Source organism: Coptis chinensis, chromosome 4 (assembly GCF_015680905.1).
Source record: "Coptis chinensis isolate HL-2020 chromosome 4, ASM1568090v1, whole genome shotgun sequence".
In the NCBI taxonomy this organism is placed as follows: Eukaryota; Viridiplantae; Streptophyta; class Magnoliopsida; order Ranunculales; family Ranunculaceae; genus Coptis; species Coptis chinensis.
The window spans coordinates 95392889-95408729 of NC_141459.1; the positions used below are offsets into that span (position 1 = coordinate 95392889).

The 15841-nt window shown below is 35.9% G+C and overlaps 1 long non-coding RNA gene across 1 annotated transcript; it reads left to right on the forward strand.

Moving 5' to 3' along the window:
* The first annotated feature begins 4130 nt into the window (after positions 1–4130).
* LOC147505865 (uncharacterized) lies at positions 4131–5618 on the forward strand. The gene is made up of 5 exons (XR_015220697.1): positions 4131–4462; positions 4728–4788; positions 4873–4961; positions 5038–5125; positions 5227–5618. It is a non-coding gene; the product is annotated as an uncharacterized LOC147505865 (long non-coding RNA).
* The last annotated feature ends 10223 nt before the right edge of the window (positions 5619–15841 follow it).

Consider the following 15841-nt stretch of genomic DNA (forward strand, 5'->3'; position numbering starts at 1 on the left):
ACACACAGAATTTACTTTCTTATGTTTTATAAAAATACCCAATCTCATTCTAAATGTGCCAAAACTAGGCTCGAACACAGTGCAAAGAAACTGATTTCTGTCACACTATTTTCTGCCAGTCAAACTTCCAAACGCCATAATTAATTCCACGGGTCTCGGAATGCGATGAGACCAATTGGAATAGAAAGAAAACTTCCAAATATTATTTTCTTATGTTTTATAGAAATTCTAACTCTCACCCTAACTATTTTAAAACTGGACTTGAACACATTGCGTAGAAACTGATTTTTGACGCACTGTTTTCTGTCAACCAAACTTCCAGACCTTATATCTATCTCCACAGACCACGGAATGCGGCAATACCAATTGGGTTGGAAAGAAGACTCAGAAAAACTCATTTTTTCATGTTTTCATAAAACTCTAGCTCAAACTCTAACTAAATCAAAATTTAGCTCGAAAACAGACCAGCGCTAAGACATCTAAGGCACGCCAAGACTATATCCGGGCAAGGAATAGGTGAAAGGAAATAAGTAGAAGAGATATTTCTAAGCTGAGATTCATGCCAAACATCTGTGTCCAATCCCCAGAGCGATAAACCCAAAATGGAACTAGGTGCTTCAGAAAAAAGTTAGGAGAGGCATTAAAAGAGAAACTACTTATATCTACTTGTCTACGCCTTGCACTCTTTCACTAACTTGCTTATTACAATCCAAGATGGAAACTCATGAAACAAGTTAATACTGTTATCTAACAACCAAGTTACTAAGCATAGTATATAATCATATCATGAGGCTAATAAAGTTCACTATTAAGTCAATGACTTACTATCAGCTAATAAGTTGTCTCTGTTTAATATAAAAGTGTGGAGATAACTAGATACAAATATCTTTACACTAACCCACACACACAGAAACCCGGATATGACTAACTGCTTTGTAAGAACTCATTTCAGACCGACCAACTAAAATCAGCTCATAACCCATTTACAACTTAAAGCCCGGTCCATGTAAATTGACCAGCCCAACTAAAAGATCCAGACACAAATTAACTAAACCACAAGCGGGAGTATTGGCTAACACTCTCAATCATCTTCTCCATCAGACCTTCTTTTCCACCAAACAACCAATACAAACACCTATCCAACCACCACCATCAACCCACCGAAAATCACTAGCATAGCCTATTAGCAATCAAAATAACAAATCATCAATCTCTCCAAAAAACCAAATCTAGATTTGAACCACCTACAACAAAAACGAATTGAAACCAGTAACCAATCCATATACAACAACAAACAAAAACAAAATTAATCAAATCATTAGTTCAAAGTTTTAAACGCCCAACTCAAATTTCTTAACAAAAGGAAACTGACAGCCATTAGTTCAAATCCCAAATCAATCTCCAATCTCTCCCAAAAACTCAACCATTTACAATAACCACACAACTCATTATATATAGCAAAGGAAACAATAGTATAATTACAGAATCACAATCTATTAACGATCATCAAACAATTTGATCTACAATTGATTTCTTGCCTGCCGAACCAAATCTCTTTATCTTGTTTATTTATTTTATAAATTTGTTGTTTTTGCAATTATTAACACTAAACTTGATTACTCAAAATCACAAAAAATTTCAATCCAAGTATATAAAAATATATATACAATCGACAATTTACATATTATTTTTAAAACATGCGAAAATCATAAGGTATATAAAAATATCTATTCACCCGTGATACGCTCTGGCAGCTATCTATCAGAGTAGATTTCCAACAAGAATCCTCTCTTCTCCTTTATGTGAAAAACTCCATTTTTATTTTCTTCTCTGTGTGTCAAATCAACTCTACGTGTGAACTCCTTTTTGTTTTAAAACTACCCTGAAAAATAGAGAATGGGGTTTATCCACTTTACCCTATCTCTTTATAATCTTTATCCTTTATCCTTTTTTTCTTTTTTTCTTTTTTTTTGTCTATTATTATTATTATTATTATTATTATTATTTAACTTAATATATATTTAATTAAAAAGGATAATAAAAATAGGGGTGTTATAAGGTTGCAAGTTAAAATCCTAAGTATTGGTTAGGATTTCTTTCTTGTGTAATTATATGATGGGCATTTGGGTCAGGTTAGCCTTCAGGCTAGAGGTGCTACTAGGATAGGTGGACTAAGGTGCTACTTCTTTGAGTACACTTTTGCTCAACATTTTCAGTAATACTGAAGTGCCAAGGGTAAAACTAGTCTTTTCCCTTTTCATTTCCTTTTTTAGCAAAAATAGAGGATAACATTCCAACCATCTCTTGAAGTGGAGGGAATACTTGCACTTTCAAATGGCTTGATTGTCTCTCATAGTCGTTGCCCGAGCTTTCTGGAGATTCTCCTCTGGGGAATTACTTCTGCTATGGCACCCTCAAGCTCAGGTCCAAGAAATGTGGGAGCTTTACCACTAGGATTTGGTGCGTGGGGGGAGAAACTTATGTCTTTATGCTCGTCCCAGTCCAACTATGGTTGCAACAATGACACCAGTAAGCTTGGTGGCTAATCCAAGTCGAACTGAGGAAAACACAAGAAAGACTTATGCAACAACGGTGGAAAAACCGAAATATGGAAGGAATATTGATGCCTCGTCACTCCCAACTCCTGGAATGCAAGGTGAGTACCCAACCATCTGTTTAATTGAGGAGGAAGTTGATAGAGGTATTTAATACTGTTTGAAATCTCTTGTTCGATGTTTGGATCTTGTAAAAATAGATTTGAACAAGGTTAAAACTTTGGTAGGTGAGAAATGGGCACTATCTGGTGAATGCTTGATAACTCCTTTGGGTAGATGGTACATTATGTTTAAATTTGATAAAGAAGAGGACTATGCCAAGGTTTAGGAGCAAGGATCTTAGCTGTTTGACACTCAAGTTCTGCGTTTGAATAAATGGACTTAAAAAATTTCTACAAACAAAGAAACCTAGTCCCATGCCATGGTTTGGGTTAGATTCCCTGGACTAAGCCTTGAATACTAGGAGGTTAAGAATTTACTAGCAATGGGTAAAACTCTAGGTCGACATATAGCTCACTACAACAAAAGGGGTCTTTTGCAGCGCACCCTTTTGCAACACCAAAAAATTGTTGTTAAAGGTCACCTATTGCAACGCCATATGGGGCTGCTAAAGGTTTGTCGTGCTATTAGCTTAACTGTACATAAATTTATTTATTGTGACACCTCTTAAGTGGCAAATAGTTATAATTTTTTTTTTTCAAAAACAGAAAATGCAATTTTATAGAGGGGCTTTATCATTTACCACGCCATTGTTCTTTGTTAAAGTTAACTCAATCATTTGTGACGCCACTTTTTAGTTGTAAAACCTTTTGTACTACACCATAACAAAGATATTTGTGACCTTTGGGCATTTTCTAATTGTGACGCCATATTGGTGTCAGAAATTTTGTGAAGGCATTTTGGCGTCAGAAATTGATAATTATCGTCACAAAAATACAGAAATTTACATAATTTAATTCTGGCATTTATTCTAAAACATACTGATGGCGAAATGGCGTCAGAAATAAGGCACGTGTTAGTTCACGCAACTTCAAAGGGCAGCTCTCGTAAATTTGTTACAAAGTTTTATCGATCTCACCTCTTCCGTCAAAAGTGTTCTTCATCTTCTTCTCCATTTGCGAGATTTGTAAGTTTTCGACGACAAGAATAAGCAAACAAGCAAAAGGTTGCCTTTCAAACAGTAACGAGCCAACAAACGTAATAAAATTTCTCTCTCGCTCCGTATTTTTTTCCCTTCATCTTAAAATCCCGATTCCCAATTCTCATCTCAGATCTCACACACGCAAAGGTATAATTTCTCCTTCCATTTATCATTTTAATTATATATATGTAGATCTACAATTGTAAGTTTCAAATAGATCTCTGATTCAGTTTAGAAAAAGTTTCGATATATCAGCTCCATTTCAGTTTAAAATGAATTCTTTTCATCTTGGATTCTTAATTCTAGTGAATTTGATGATCAGAGTATTGATTTTATAGTGTGTGAAAATTTAACACTATGTTTGATCACAAAGGTGTAAAGTTCTGATCATTTTGATTAGTTTTAACTAATGTAAAGTTTCAAGATTAATTTTTTATGTTGAATTTCTAGATTGATTGCTGCAAATTTTCATAATGTTTGTTGTGAGTCCCTCAATTGATGGGAAATTGGGAGTAAAATAAGACGTAAAAGCGGTTTTTGGTGTTGAGGTTTTGTGATGATGTATAGGATTTGTGTTTTATGTTCTTGCTACCGTCCGCTGTATCATTGTTAACTCTGTTTGAATACTATTATTAACGTAGTCTTTCTTCTGGCATTTTCGTTAAGAGCTCTTGCAGTTGGGAGCTACTGTGATTTCTTCCGACATTCCTGAGCCTTCTATTGATGACTTGGCGGATCAAGTTGTTGAAGTTCTCAACTTCTTTGGGTAATATACTATACATTACATATATATATCTTTTTAAATCCCAGATTAATCTGTGTATGTAAGCAACAGTATATCATTGTTTGGAATTTTGTGGACAATGACAACCTGGATCCCGGAGTAGCCTAGCCATTTTGGGCAGACGGTGTAAGAGAGATGACTGTTTCTTCAGCAGATGATGGATGTTCATGGTTTTTCTTCATTGGTCATTGCCTGAAAAAACAAGTTTTATGCTACTCTTCTTAATGCTTCACTATTTTCTTTTCAGGCTTGGTGTAGTGATGTGTCTGGGGGTTACGGCGGGTGCTTACGTCCTTACCCTATTTGCCGTATGTTGGATCCCTATATGAGATTGTTCATTATTACTTTTTAGGATGGTTTTGAATATTTTTTTCCTTTCTATTTATGTGCAGATAAAGTATAGGCAAAAGTGTCCTTGGTTTTAGTACTTGTTTCTCCTATATGCAGAGATCCTTCTTGGACAGAGTGGTTTTATAACAAGGTTTCTATTCGATCCTCTCTTGTTATAGACTCGAAATAAAATTTAGGAGCTATGAAAATTGATTCTATCTCTGCAGGTAATGTCAAATTTGCTATACTATTATGGTATGTGTGGTGTTCTTACTATATAATAAGGAGTTCTTACTTCAGCGTTACTTTAGCAAGGTATATAGCATCTACTTTGGACTATTTATGTATTAGTTTTCTAATTTTCTCATGTCCAGTGGCCTAACCGTGAAGTGATGGTTTTATCTATGTTCCTGCAGGAAGTCCGTGGTTGTCCCCAAGTACCTGAGTCAGATATAGTGCAAGCATGTAGAAGTAGCATACACACCTAGTATATTCCATTTAACTCTTTTAACATGGATATATGAATGAGACTATGGAGTATGTCATTGTCTAGCTAGCCTAGTAGGAAAGAATACTTTGATTTATTCATCAGCTCATTCTACAATTAATTCTCTCTCCCCTCCTAAATTCTAAAGTCAGACAAGTCAATTCCATGTAAACTTATCGACATATAGAATATGAATATGAAGTTATATGATTCAAAGTCCATGTATGAAAAAAAGAGGTAGTCTCTTTTTTTCTTTTTTTCGTTAAGTTTATGACAATTGGTTTGGTGAGAAAATAGGATTTGATTATTGTGCAGGTAAGTTTGAGTACATTTGCTTTGTTGTTTTCTCGAAATGGTGCGGTATAATCGGACTCAAGTTGATAACATTCTTTGAGTTAGAACGAAGGTGATTATTGGTTACTAATAATTTGATTGTATACCAACAAATTAGTGATTTTGTAAATAAATAGATAAAGATTGGATCTTTTATTGTCGAAAAAATAATAATTTAATCGTGACTTGAGCGGGCTAGAGAATCTTTGTTATCTTTGTTGGAGCCGAGTTTTAGAACTTCTTTGTCATAGGGATAAGGTACATATTTTTATGCCATGTCTATTACTTGGTAAGCATGGGATGGAACATTAGCATTGGAGTTAGTTCAATCAAATTCTACATTTTGATCACCAAGATAACCGAGAATACCAAAATATGCTAGTATTCTTTTCAACAAATTATTATTCGGTATGCATGGAAGAATGAAAAATATTGGCTCGACTCTTTTCGATGAATAAAATGCAACAAAGATTCACAACATGGTGATCTGACTTCATATTTGACTTTTGAGAATTCTTGAAAGTGTATCCGTAAAATTTGTGTATTACTTGGGTTGGGATTTGATGCAAAAGCATGTAATTGTTGCTTGGCTTAGATCTTGATTAGAATTCTTGAGGTCTTGGGATTTGTTTTATCAATTTGTTTTTTCTATCTGCTTTTCTTTCTTGAGTAAATTATGTTGATACTCACCTTATGATTATGACTTTGGTTGTTCATCTAGTTACGGACATTTTTATTAAGTAATGGCTTGTCGGGTTCTCTTCAAAGAAGGTCCAACAAAGATACAAAGCCTACTATTTAAGGTAAGTTTAATTACATGAATGTTCTAATAGGACGAATTTGGTAGAACAAGATTGGGAGATGTATGATTCCAATAATAAATTAGACAAATTCTCAGTCTAATATGAGAGCCTTGTCATGAAGTGACTAATAATTCTTATTTTGTGATTTTTTTTTCCTTAGTCCTAACTCTTGTGGTATGTGCCCAATAGAAGTATTTGTTTGTCAAATGCTCTTTCTTGTTTGTGCTCTTCAAATCTCATTTCTAGCTTCATATCCACTGCCTGACATTGATATTTCCCTGTAGTGTTATCCCATATAAATTATTGATAATGGAATGAACTCTATTGCATGTATAGGCAAATGAAAACGTGGAACACTTCAATTTGGGAAGCGAGAGGAACTTAGCAAGATCTTGGATGAGTGGTAATTTATTTGTCCGCTTATGCGGTCGATGCATCTGCTCTTTATAAATGTACCCTATGTATTCTCCTTGTTGTGACATTAGCTCTGAATTTTTGCTACTCACTGGTTATGAAGGGCTGCTTATATACGAAGGAAGTGTGGGAACAAGCAGCTTTCATCATCCATATACCTCAATGAAGTTAAACCTTTCCTTGAACAAGATGCAAAGCGCACCCACGAATCGGCCCCCGATTGGTTCCGCTGGAAATTTTGTTAAAAATTTGAAGATTTCAGTCATTATTGAAGGAGGGATGAAGAGGGTGACCTTGAGGCAGAACGCGCAGCGTCTCCATCAAGCCCTAGTTCTACAGTCATGGATGTAGTTCCAAAAGATGAGGGCTTAATTGTATTCTTTCCCCGTAAGTTCCCCGTCAGTAGAGTTCTCGGCTCTACTCACTTGGTACTTCTTCGTAACCTCCGTGAGTGTATTGTAATATATTAAAAAATAGAGGGCGAGTTTTGTTCTTTTATCAACATTAGATTTCTAAGGGGCGGTTGGGACCCCACGATCTAAGAACCTCTATATAGGGGGAGGTTTATGTTCTTTTTAGTATAGATTTCTAGCCCGCACGCATTAACCGCGGTCTACTCTTCTTTGTATGGATGGAGGGTATGGATGACACAATCGGCAAGATGTCATCCCCGGGGTGGTGGCCGTAGGTAGGTGAAAGTGACACAAGCAGTTTCATTGTGGGACTGGCGGTGGTATGTTAATAGTCCCAAGGTCATGGTGTGCCTATAATTGTTGTATCCGAACCTCCATTCTCCATCTACTCACCGGTGGAAAACATCATCCGGTGTGTTAAAACTAACCACGATCCATTAGGCCACGATTCGAGAGTTCTCAAGTGAACAAATTAAGTCGGGATCAACCATGATCGCTCCCCCGCAACTTGTCTACCTTTAGTTCGTTGCTCAAAGTTAATATTGTTTTATTTAATATTTAGTGACAAGTTTCAGTTTATCTTATAAATGTATTTTGGTAGATTTTCTCCCGTTTATATGTTTAATCTTAGTAATACAACCACCAGGGCCATGACTAGTTGAGCTACTGGACACTTGACAATCACACACCACAACATGCAGACTCACTCATAGTTAGGCTTTCACTTGACAATCAAGTGTTACTATTTAAAATAGGGATATTCAAACGTGATTAATTGCAGTTCTTGATTATATCGGTTGATCATTGTTATGTGTATACCTTCACTTTGTCCTAGCTTTCTTATAGATTGTTATGATTATTTCAGGTTAAGGAGGAGATTAGATTGGGTTTAGAGTTGAGCGATTATAGTTTTCAAAGAAAGACGCATTGCACATATGCGTTTCTTGGGGGAGCTCTACAACTATGAGCATATAGATTCCTCTGTTATTTTTGAAACACTATATCTGATTCTCGCTTTTGGCCATGGGACATCGGAGGTATGAAATTGTAAAATTTCTTCTGATAAACTTCTTTGAGTAGAACTTGGTACTTTTAAAATAGTTGCAAAGGATAGAAGGAATAGCCGAAGGATAAAGGTTAGGACAAAGGATATTCCGCTCCTGTTAAACAGTAGCAAGGGATAGAAGGAATAGCCGAAGGCAGGACTTCCTGACTCCTAAATCATAGGTAGGGGGTTAAAAATCTCATTATAGGTTGATTGATACCTTTACATCTGACTCTGCCATCTGTTGAAACTGTTTTTTGTAGTTGAGCTTGTTTGCTTGATTTACTTGATGTTTAGCCTTGCTTATTTTATTGTTTCATTGGTGATAACTTTATGACACGAGGTTTTTTAATGGTTTGGCATTTACATGTACAATTTAGTTCAAAATCTATTAGTTTTTTACTATTTTTGTCTTCTTATTTGATCTATACCTTCATGAATGTGATCGAGTTATAACTTTGATAAGTTCTTTCTAAGCTTTTGGCCATGGGCACCAATTTACGCATATAGGAGGTGCATAGTTTCACATGCATTGCCAACTTGAGTGTATATTAGGTTTATTAATGTTTCTAATAAATTTACTTACGTTTTTTTTTTTTTTTTTTAAATTTGTTGTGCCAGATTGGTCGATTGGTCGCCAGAAGTAGTAGAATCAAGAAGAAGCTCCGAGTGGATGCTGCTCAAATTAGCATGTTATAGACATTATTTGTGGAATTTTAGTTTTGAATAATTCGTCTAAATTTAGTTGAACGTTGTTAAGATTATGTGAGACGATGTTTTTCGCAAAAAATAGTTATGTGAATTCTTTAAGATCTTTTGTATTGAATGATTTAGTAATGAAATTCATTTTGTTATGATTTGTGGTGAATTGTTATAGGGTTACTGTGTTCTATAAAAAATGTTTTGGGCAGGATTATGTAAATGGAAATGTACAGGTATATGTATGAATTGCACCATTTGCAATGCTAAATCGTCCCCAAATAAAAGCACGAGGAGTTTATATCATTCAACAATTTTGGTGTAGCTAAAAGCTTTGATTCTATAGCGTAGACATCTTTTGCCACGCTTGGTGTGTGGCTAAATTTTTGGACGTCTTTTGCCACGCCAAATGTTCAACTAAATATTTAAATTTCCCGCACTATGTAGGCAAATATTTAAACTTTCCGCAACTGAAATAGTGTTGCAAAAGGTTGCCTTTTGCGACGCCTAATTGTGTAGCTAGAGGTATCACTTTTGCAACGCCATCCTAGTTGTTACAAGCTCTCTTTTGTGATGCCATGCGCTGCAAATAGTTTGAAATTTTTTTGCAATTAATTTAATTTTAATAAATGAAGTAGCAACGGAATTAGTGTATTAGTAGCACCCTCAGGCGTCGCAACAAACTAGGAACATTTGCCACGCCACCTTTGGCGTTGCATTTGAGTATTTGAGACGCACTTTTTAGCCACGCCTTTGCAACGCCATCTGGTGCGTTGCGACAGATCTTTTGCCATGCTCAAAGGCACCTTTAGCGATGGAGTATGGCGCTGCTAAAACCATGCTCTGTTGTAGTTGCATGTTGATGAGACCATCGTTATGAGGAAACTTGGTTATTTTGAAGCGTTTTGGTTGACATAGATCTCTTAAAGAAAATCCAAAATAAGATCTGGGTTGAATCAAAGAAACATGGAGTTGCCTTTTGGCAAGAGATTAAGCTAGGAAAAATGCCTAATTTCTGTACTCACTGTAAGGGGGGTGGACACACTGTTAACATATGCAAATTCTTGAAAAAGGATTTGGCACAAAAAAGTCAAAACAATGGTCACACAGGCAGTAGGCGAATCTGATGTCAACTTGGAACCTCAAAGACAACAACTAACTGAGAAAAATATGTCAAGGAACCAAAAGAAAAAATGGAGGCAGAATAATAGAGCAGTGATAGTGAGGGAAGAACATGAGCCAAGTCAGCAAGAAGTAGTAGTGGTTGAGGGAAATAAAGTAGGAATTACTGAAATCTCTACTCAGGTAAACCATGTTATGCAAGATGTAGCCGATTCTAGGAAACAATATGGCTGATAAGGAAAGTGGGGGAACTGTTATGGGGCCTAACGAAGAGAGTGAAACTCTTTAGGTCGATAGTGTAGTTATTGTTCAAGTTTTAGAACCAAACTTCATGGTTCAAACTACTGACGAGATTGCAATGGCAGAAATAATTGGTCCACTGTTTATGGGGCAAGCTATAGTGGTTTCTCATGAAATTCAAAATATGGAGATGGTTGAGTATGTAAACAAGGAACAGAGTTTACCTAATGAAATGGAAGAGCAGAACAAAGAACCCAATATAACAAATCTTCTCGGGCCCGTTAACACTGATCTTACAAATACTGAAGTGGATGTTGCTCCAATTCAGGTGGATGATGCTACAAATACTTCCCAATTGATTGGTGAGCAGGATTGTGCTCCCATTGATGAACAAGAGAAGAGATATAAAGTACAACCTGTTGGAGAAAAACGATACAAATCGATCCCCACTAAGATAGCTTGCACTTGGACAATCTACTACTACTCTAATAAAAAATCTAGTCTTTCACTACAACAAGCAACCAACCCAACCTTCCTAAGCAATCAACAACTATTACAAACAAGTAATAATAAAACAAAGAAAGTAAAACATACCACAACACAAGATGTAATATGGTTCGGCCAATGATGCCTACTTCCATAAGAGCTAATCCTTTTATAAGTGTAGGAATGAATATTACAATCACTCCTCTCAAGTCTCTCCAAACTTACTAGATCTCTCTTCTCTCCTTACAATCTTTTTCTCTTTGCAATGGTTTCTTATCAATTTTGGTTTCTCACAAAATTGGGTTTCTATTCAAGACTTGGTTTTCCCAAAAACCAGACTCTTCTATTTATATTTGTGTGAAAAAATCAATGTAAAAACATGTTCTCGATATTCTGGCGAAATATCAAAACCTGGTATGAATAGGCTTGAGTGTGGGCGCACTTTTGGCAAGGCCAATCCGAGCGAGTGCGCACCCTCTTCTATTTCTAGTTTTTTCCCAATTCCAGTAGACATGTTTTGTGAAAGGCTAAAAAACACTATCTTCTTTTCCAAGGCAAGGGCGAGGGCGCGCCTTGGGAATGAAAGGCCAATCTGAGCGTGCACGCGCTCCGACTTCTTCACACGAACAGTACATGTTTCTGTCACATGGTGAGGGACTCACACCTTACAATCTCTCCCTCGCGAGCCATGCGGGGGGGTTACTCCAAACATTCCTGAATCAACAGGAGGAGTATGCTACCATTTCGGCGGTAGCACAACAAATATCAAACTTAGCATTTGGTAAAACTTTGGTCATCATATCCGACCCATTCTTGTCGGTATGGATCTTCTCAATGCACAATTGCTTCTTTTTGAGAACTTCTCTAATCCAATGATAACACACATGTATGTGCTTGGATCTAGAATAAAAACTCGAATTCTTGCTCAAGTGGATGACGCTCTAATTGTCACATAGAACTACAAACTGTTTCTGCTTTAGCCCTAGTTCATTGAAGAACCTTTTCATCCATTGCATCTCTTTGCAACACTCTATGGCTACAATATACTCGGCTTCTGTAGTGGAGAGGGTGATCAGCTCCCAAATATGTGTTTTATTACCCATATATTGCTGCATTACATTCCCTCTTACGCTTAACGAAAAGACAACTCATAGCTTTTATTGCCTTTTTCAGGTTAAGGAGTATTTCAGACTACTTATCATAAAAGTTGTGTCTTAGCATCAAAAGGAATTTTAATCACGCTTATTATGAAGACCAGTAGCTGCTATGGAAAAGTGCTGAAAAAGTCAAAGTCAATCGGTCAAAGTCCTCAAATCAAAAGACCAATGATAGAGGCCTTTATCTCAAATTATGGAGACTTTATCCCTAAACCTACATTAGTTATGAAGAAACCAAAAAGTAAAATCAAAAGTGAAAGGGTGAGGTGTCTAGTTTGTAATGGAGAAGGATAAATCTGTAAATGACAAAAGTAGGGGTATATAAACAAAAAGAAAGGAAGAGATAACTCATCCATTGTCTTAGGATCCAAACCATTTGGTTTGTTTATTCTCTTGTCTTGTTTTGCAATTCATGTCTTTAATTTCTTGTTATTTTATTTTATTTCAATCAACTTGTTATTTCCTTTGCTTTATTTCAATCAAACTTGTTACTTGTTCTTTGTTTTAATCTTCAATCTTGTTTGTTGCTTTCATTTCAATGTTTTAATCAATCTTCATTTCATGTTTTCAAGTTATTTCAATCAAACAATCAAAACTTTCAAGTTCATTAGCTTATAACCATTCTAATCCTACAAGAGTCTACCTTTCTTCTTCATATATCTCCCTCACTCAAACTCTAAATAATTTAGGACGAATCTCAACTTCTAATCTAAACTCTTTTGAAGTATACTTCCACCACTACTAAAGCTTCAGAGGGCAATACATTTTTGCAACTTAGATTGCCAAGAAACCGCTCCCCCAGCAAAAGTAAACAAATAACCAGAAGTGGACTTCATAGAGTCAACATCATCTATCATGTCTGCATCAGTGTAGCCTTCAAGTAAGGTCTTACTTCCACCAAAACACAAACACGCTTTGGAAATGCCCTTGAGATATCTCAATATCCACTTAACACCTTTCCAATGCTCTTTACCCGGATTTGACAGAAATTGGCTTACAACACTAACGGCAAAAGCAATATCCGGTCTTGTACACACCATTGCATACATCAAACTGCCCACTATAGATGTATAAGGAATCTTTTCCATTTGATTCTACTCATGCTCACCCTTTGGACACTTATCTTTGGTCATACAAAATTGGCCACTAATTAAGCGGACAATTGACTGGCTTCGCTTGATCCATGTTGAATTTCTTCAACACCTTCTCAATGTAGCTTTCTTGAGAAAGCTACAACTTTCCACTCTTTCTGTCATGAGTGATCCGCATCCCAAGTATATGCTTTGCTTGACCCAAATCCTTTATCTCAAAGGACTTACTTAAGTCTTTCTTCAGCTTGGATATCTTGTTGATGTTTTGGCCAACTATCAACATATCATCCACATACAACAAGAGTACTATGAAATCCCCATCTGGGAATTTCTGAACAAACACACAATGATCGAAATCAGACTTCTTGTATCTATGCTTCACCATAAAGGACTCAAACTTCATGTACCAATGTCTCAGTACTTGTTTTAACCCATACAAAATCTTTCTCAGCTAGAATACCAGGTGCTCCTTGCCTTTGACCTCAAACCCCTCTGGCTGGTCCATATAGACATCTTTTTTAAGATCTCCATGAATAAAAGTTCTCTTAACATCTAGTTGATCAACCTCTAGGTTAATACTTGCGGTCAAATCCAATACCACCCTGATAGAAGTCATCTTAACTACAAGAGAGAAAATTTCATCAAAGTCAATCCCTTTCCTTTGACTGAATCCCTTCATAACAAGGTGAGCTTTGTGCCTTGGATGTGGATTATTCTCCTCATGCTTGATTTTGAAAATCCACTTATTATTGAGAACTTTTCTTCTTTTTGCACTGTACTAGAATGGTCAATTTGTAACAAACCCCTTTTTTCATTGTTAACAGATATATCTGTTACTAGTTTTCTTACGGATACATCCGTTACTTATGAAATTTTCTGTTAGTGTATATCTTTATTTTATTTTTTCACTCATTTTTTAATATATTTCTTAATTAGAAAAATAGAAAATAAAACAAAATCACAAATTAAGGAAATTACGTGAAGTCCAAATAGTAAATTTCTGCCCGATAACTCGCTTCTCTCAAGCTCGTATGTCGTATCTCAAACTTTTTATTTTTTTTTATAATGGTATCTCAAACCTAGGTTTAACGAGGAAGACAATGTTTTCCTTCTCGATCTATCAGTCGAATCGAAGAGGAAATGGCTCGTCTTTATTGAAGAAATCGAGGTAAACTACCCTCTCCTTTCCTTTATTATTCTTAGATTTAACCCCTAAGCAGTTGTTTAAATTGGAGTTCACAGATTTAGAGATGTTTCAGGTAAAAAGGCGTTTCTTTTATAGAGATCTAAGGATGGAGACAAACTAGGTAATTAAGCCCTCGCTAGATCTATTTTCTCTCATCTCTGTCTCCTAGTTTAATTATCTTAGCTCGTATCTCAAAATCAATTTTTTCTTTCTCTCTCTCATTCTCCTGGTTTAATTATTTGTACAACTCTAGTGGACTATTGATCAAAAGTGGAAGTTCAAAATCCGGTAAGCTTCTAATTGGTGCTCACTCTACTTTTGAGTATGCTTTGTCTAATAAATCTAGGTATAGTTGTTGAAGTAGTTATCTTTCTCGAGTTTCCTTGCTGTCGAGAAAGATATATCATCATTGTGCACACTTGAATATTTAGTTTGGTTGAATTATTGTATTATGCGAGTTTATATTTGGCAATGCTGATGATAAAATAAAAGGTTGCTACTGAATTCTGACAATGCTTGTATAATTTAGGCAACATTGTTTCAAAAGTAAGGTTAAATCATATCGAAAATAGAAGAAGATTAAATTGGATTATATAGGTTTAAGTATGGAGCTCATTTCAGCCTACAGAGACAAAACTGTTGATTTTTGGTGATTGCAATAAATTCGTAACACCATAATTAAGTTCCATAGTATAAGGGTTGTCCTTTTTAAAAAAGAATTCTGGATGTGTCCTTAGAGGTCCTCAGCCATTTTGTACTACCATGTATCCATGATTCTTATTGTAGTTTTGGTCATTAAAAAATAGACTATGGGTTACGCAAAGAACTTTTATTCATGGAGATCTTAAAAAAGATGTCTATATGGACCGGCCAGAGGGGTTTGACGTCAAAGGCAAGGAGCACCTGGTATTCTAGCTGAAAAAGATTTTGTATGGGTTAAAGCAAGTACTGAGACATTGGTACATGAAGTTTGAGTCATTTATGGTGAAGCATAGATACAAGAAGTCTGATTCCGATCATTATGTGTTTGTTCAGAAATTCCCAGATGGGGATTTCATAGTGCTCTTGTTGTATATGGATGATATATTGATAGTTGGCCAAAACATCAACAAGATATCCAAGCTGAAGAAAGACTTGAGTACATCCTTTGAGATAAAGGATTTGGGCCAAGCAAAGGATATACTTGGGATGCGGATCACTCGTGACAGAAAGAGTGGAAAGTTGTAGCTTTCTCAAGAAAGCTACATTGAGAAGGTGTTGAAGAGATTCAACATGGATCAACTTAACATTGATTTGCGATGATACTAACTAGATCTCGATTCTCTGAATTGTGACCCTGGATAAGTTCCAAATTTGATTTTTGAGATGTAGGACTGGGTTAGAATGTGTACTCATGTTTACTTTGTAAAGATTTGAAGGTGTTTGAAAGGGAATGATTAGAGATCAGATGATGGAACTATATGAGCTTGTAGATAGGGTATAGTTAGTTTGTCAATGGTACCTTTACTTTTACTTTTGCTATCTCTTCCTCTTACACCTTTACTTCTTAGAAGTT